At 38.1% G+C, this 5,000-nt stretch overlaps 1 protein-coding gene across 1 annotated transcript in view; it reads right to left on the reverse strand.

Annotated features, from left to right (window-relative positions):
• Nucleotides 1–5,000, reverse strand: part of ND-B18 (NADH dehydrogenase (ubiquinone) B18 subunit) — a 298,129-nt gene that overhangs the window by 66,033 nt on the left and 227,096 nt on the right. The window lies entirely within an intron of this gene.

Consider the following 5,000-nt stretch of genomic DNA (forward strand, 5'->3'; position numbering starts at 1 on the left):
ATATTGCCACATTTTCTAAATTTAACCTCTAGAGACTAAAAGAATAACACTTCAATAAGTGTTATAGCTGTTTGGTTGATGTGGGAGATATAGTTGTTCTTTGGTCTCATGCTGACTTTGTGACAAATGGTCACACAAGATAGTACGTAGTTGAAATGAAAATTAGAGATGCACCGATACCAAAATTTTGGCCAATATCAATACTCTAGGAAAAGCTGCTGCTGATACCGAGAACCAATGCCAAAATATACCAAAACTGATATTATTATTATTATTATTATTATTATTATTATTATTATTATTATTATTATTATTATTATTATTATTATTATTATTATTATTACTAGATAAGCAACAAAACTAGTTGGAAAAGCAGGATGCTATAAGCCCAAGGGCTCCAACAGGGAAAAATAGCCCAGTGAGAAAAGGAAACCAGGAAATAAATGAACTATATGAGAAGTTGTGAACAACCAAAATCAAATATTTTAAGAACAGTAACAAAATTAAAACAGAGCTATAGACTTATGTCAGCCTGTTCAACATAAAAATACATACTGCAAGTTTGAAGTTTTGAGGTTCTACCGATTCAACTACCTGATTCGTCATATTATTCCACAACTTGGTCACAGATGGAATAAAACTTCTAGAATACGGTGCAGTATTGAGCCTTATGATGAAGGCCTGATTACGAACAGGATGGTACTGTCTGGGAAGATCTTAATGAGAAAGATGGTCAGAATTATTACTAGATAAGCTACATTCCTAGTTGGAAAAGCAGGATGCTATAAGACCAAGGCCGCCAAAAGGGAAATATAGCCCAGCGAGGAAAGGAAATAAAGAGATAAATAACTGAGAAATTATGAACAATTACTAGAGAAGCACTCAGAGTGCAGACCTCCGCCACGGCAGCTTATTTCTAGACCTTTTGGACTGATTTTGAGTTTTGCTCATCCATGACCTTGATCTTTGACTTTCAAAAATTTAATAATTTCCAGCTCTGCATAAGTTTAAAATCCCTGCAAGTTTCATTACAATAAAAATTGTGTCTGTATGGTTGATGCATGAAATTTGACCTTTTGCTCGACCTTGGACTCAACCTTGACATTACACCTTAACAGGCAGGTCGTAGGTTGGCCAGGCCACCAGCCATCCGTTGAGATACTTCCGCTAGAGCGTTATGGGGTCCTTTGACAGGTCAGACAGTAATACATTGGATTAGTCAATTTGGTTACGGCTCAATTTCCTTTTGCCTCCACATACACCGAGTAGTCTTCTTTTCTTTATATATTCTCCTCTGTCCTCAGACCTGACAACACCGAGATTACCAAACAATACTTCCTCGCTCAAGGGGGTTAACTACTGCAATATAATTGTTCACGGGCTACTTTCTTCTTGGTAAGGGTAGAAGAAACTCTCTAGCTATGGTAAGCAGCTCTTCTAGGAGAGGGACACTCCAAAATCAAACCATTGTTCTCTTTTCTTGGATAGTGCTATAGCCTCTGTACCATGGTCTTCCACTGTCTTGAGTTAGAGTTCTTTTGCTTGAGAGTACACTCTGGCACATTATTGTATCTTATTTCTCAAGCACTGGTTTTGTTAAAATTTTTATAGTTTATTTAGGAAATATTTATTTTAATGTCACTGTTCTTAAAATATTTTATTTTTCCTTATTTCCTTTCCTCACTGGGCTATTTTTCCTGTTGGAACCCCTGGCCTTATAGCATGCTGTTTTTCCAACTAGGGTTGTAGCTTAGCTAGTAATAATAATAATGATGTATTAGTTGGTGTGAATTTTCATACACTCAAATATGAACCCAGTATGAAGTATGAGACAACGATGTCCAAACTTCTGGCTGATTACGAGCATTGAACATTTTACTTGACCTTGACATTTGAACTTCAAAAATTTAATAATTTCCAGCTTTTTACACAACTTAATCCATGCAATTTTCATTACTCTACGATTAAAATAGTGGGCAACAAGCTGTTCACATACAAGCACACAAACAGGATCGAAAAGATAACCTCATTCCAACTTCGTTGGCAGATGTAAAATATGATACTTTAAGAACAGTAAAAGTAAAAGATTTTTATGTATAAAATATAAAAAAAAAAAAACTTTGTCAGCCTGTTCAACATAAGAAAATTTTCTGCACGTTTGAACTTCTAAAGTTCTACCGATTCAACTACCCGATTATAAAGATCACTCCACAACTTGGTCACAGCAGGAATAAAAACTTCTAGAATACTTTATACAGTATTGATCCTCATGATGGAGAACCTGACTAGAATCCAGTGCAAACTTAATACAGTATTACGAACAGGATGGCACTGTCCAGGAAGATCTGAATGTAAAGGTAGGTCAGAATTACCGTATAAAAAATCTTATGCAACATGCATAAAGTGCCAGACTGTGCCAGAGATTGAAGTCTACATCATGAATAAGAATTTTAATAGACCATATGTTCATGTTCAACAAATTAATATTAGAATCAGCAGTCAAAGACCAGACAGGAGAACGTTACTCGAAACAAGGTAGAATGAAAGAATTAATACACTTCATAATAGATTGATCACTGAAAATTTTACAATAGCTTTCTCATTAAGCCAGGTTTTTGTGCGACTGAAGAAAACACAGTCAAGGAGTTTCTCAAAAGTAAACTTGCTGTCGAAAATTGCACCTAAAATTTTAAAAGATGTTCAGAATTAAAGAAGCATTATCAATGCTGAGATTGGATGTTGAGGAGAAACTGTCCTTGACCTACTTGCAATCATGCAGTTTTGTTAGAATTCAACTTCATGCCCCATAATTTGCACCCTGCACAGCTAGATCTCTATTAAGGGATTCAGCAACCTCAGATCTACATTCAGGGGATGGAATTGATGCAGAGAGAGTAGCATCATCAGCATACGCAACGAGCTTGTTTTCTAGGCCAAATCACATGTCAAGTGTATAGATAAAGTATGAAATGTAATGGGCCAAGAACACTACCCAGAGGAAAACCAGTCATGACATTCCTACACACACTATGGTGCCCATCAACAACAAACTCTTTGCAATCTGTTTCTTAAAAATTCAATTAATGATACTGAGAAAAGACCCTTCACCTTCCAAATGTTTGAGTTTGCAAACAACAGCCTCATTATCAACACAGTCAAAGGCATCCATAAAATCATGTGTGTATATATATACATATATACATGCATGTATATATACACATTTTGGCCAGGGCACCAGCCACCCATTGAGATATTACCACTATAGTATTATGGGGTCCTTTGGCTGGCCAGACAGTACTACATTGGATCCTTCTCCCTGATTACGGTTCATTTTCCCTTTGTCTACACATACACCTAATAATCTGGCCTATTCTTTCCATATTCTCCTCTTACCTCATACACCTGACAACATTTGATATTACTAAACAATTCTTCAGCCAAGGGGTTAATTACTGCACTGTGATTGTTCAGTGGCCACTTTCCTCTTCATAAGGGTGGAAGAGACTTTAGCTATGGTAAGTAACTTTTCTAGGAGGAGGACTCTCCTAAATCAAACCATTGTTCTCTAGTCTTAGGTAGTGCCATAGCCTCTACCATGGTCTTCTACTATCTTGGGTTAGAGTTCTCTTGCTTGAGGGTACACTCGGGTACCCTATTCTATCTTATTTCTCTCCCTCTCGTTTTGCTGAAGTTATTTTATAGTTTATATAGGAAATATTTATTTTAATGTTACTGCTCTTAAAATATTTTATTTTTCCATGTTTACTTTCCTCACAGAACTATTTTCCCTCTTGGAGCCACTGGGTTTATAGCATCCTGCTTTTCCAACTAGGGTTGTAGCTTAGCAAGTAGTAGTAGTAGTAATAATAATAATAATAATAATAATAATAATAATAATAATAATAATAATATTCTGGACTTGTCCCCACTAAACAAATTCATTCTGAACAACAAGTTCCAGATGCCGACTATTCTGCAAGTATGGACCTTACTACCTCTGGGGTCCTACACCGTCTCCATAGATTTTACAGACGACTATTGACACCTTCCGATAGCTCGGCACTTCTTCCCCTACCTTGGTTTCAGGCCGGCAAGAAAGGCCTTCGGGGTCCATAAAGCTAAATTTTCACAAAGCTAGTCGAGGCCATCGTCCAACAATTACGGAATAGATTCTTCCAGGTGATGTACCTTGACGACTGGCTGGTCTGGACTGCAACGAAGTCAAGAGTGTCTTCGGACAGGTCAAGAAATCATGAAATTCCTACAGTCTCTAGGCTTTCAGATCAACTTTGAAAAGTCCAGGCTGTCTCCAGCTCAAGAATTCCAGTGGCTAGGGCTTCACTAGAATCTAAAGTCACACACCCTCTCTCTACCGCAAGGCAAAATAAGGAAATCACAAACTCTGTCGGGTGCCTACTTTGCTCAAAAGTACTCACCAGATGGCAACACTGCCGTGATGGACCAATCCTAAAAAAAGCAAGACTCAAAGAGAACAAAGCATATGCTTGGAAAGATCTTCGCCATAAAACCCCGGTCTTACTGTGAAGGCAGCTCAAGCCGTGGTCCACTGCCAAGAGTTTATCGACACAAATCCCTCTGCAGTACCCTCCTCCTTCCGTGACTATTCACACGACGCCTCAGAACAAGGTTGGGGGGTACACACCACTTCCAAGAAAGCACAGGGCCAGTGGTCAATCACATTTCAGAAATATCACAAAAATTCTGGAAGATATGGCAGTGTTTCTGACTCTGAAGAGAATGAACCCTAAGACAAAATCACACATCAATTTAGTCGACAACAGGATGATAGTCCACCATGTCAACAGACAGGGATCCAGGTCTCCTCAGATCAACCACGTGATTCTTAGTCATCCTCCCTTTAGCAGTGGAGGAACTGGCTTCTCTCAGTAGTTCATCTGTCAAGATCCAAGTCTCTGGAAACAGAATAGTCTCTGGACGCAAAATCATTCCGTTTCATCCTAGAGCAAGTCCCAGAACTG

This window comes from Palaemon carinicauda, chromosome 26 (assembly GCF_036898095.1).
Source record: "Palaemon carinicauda isolate YSFRI2023 chromosome 26, ASM3689809v2, whole genome shotgun sequence".
NCBI classification, from domain to species: domain Eukaryota; kingdom Metazoa; phylum Arthropoda; class Malacostraca; order Decapoda; family Palaemonidae; genus Palaemon; species Palaemon carinicauda.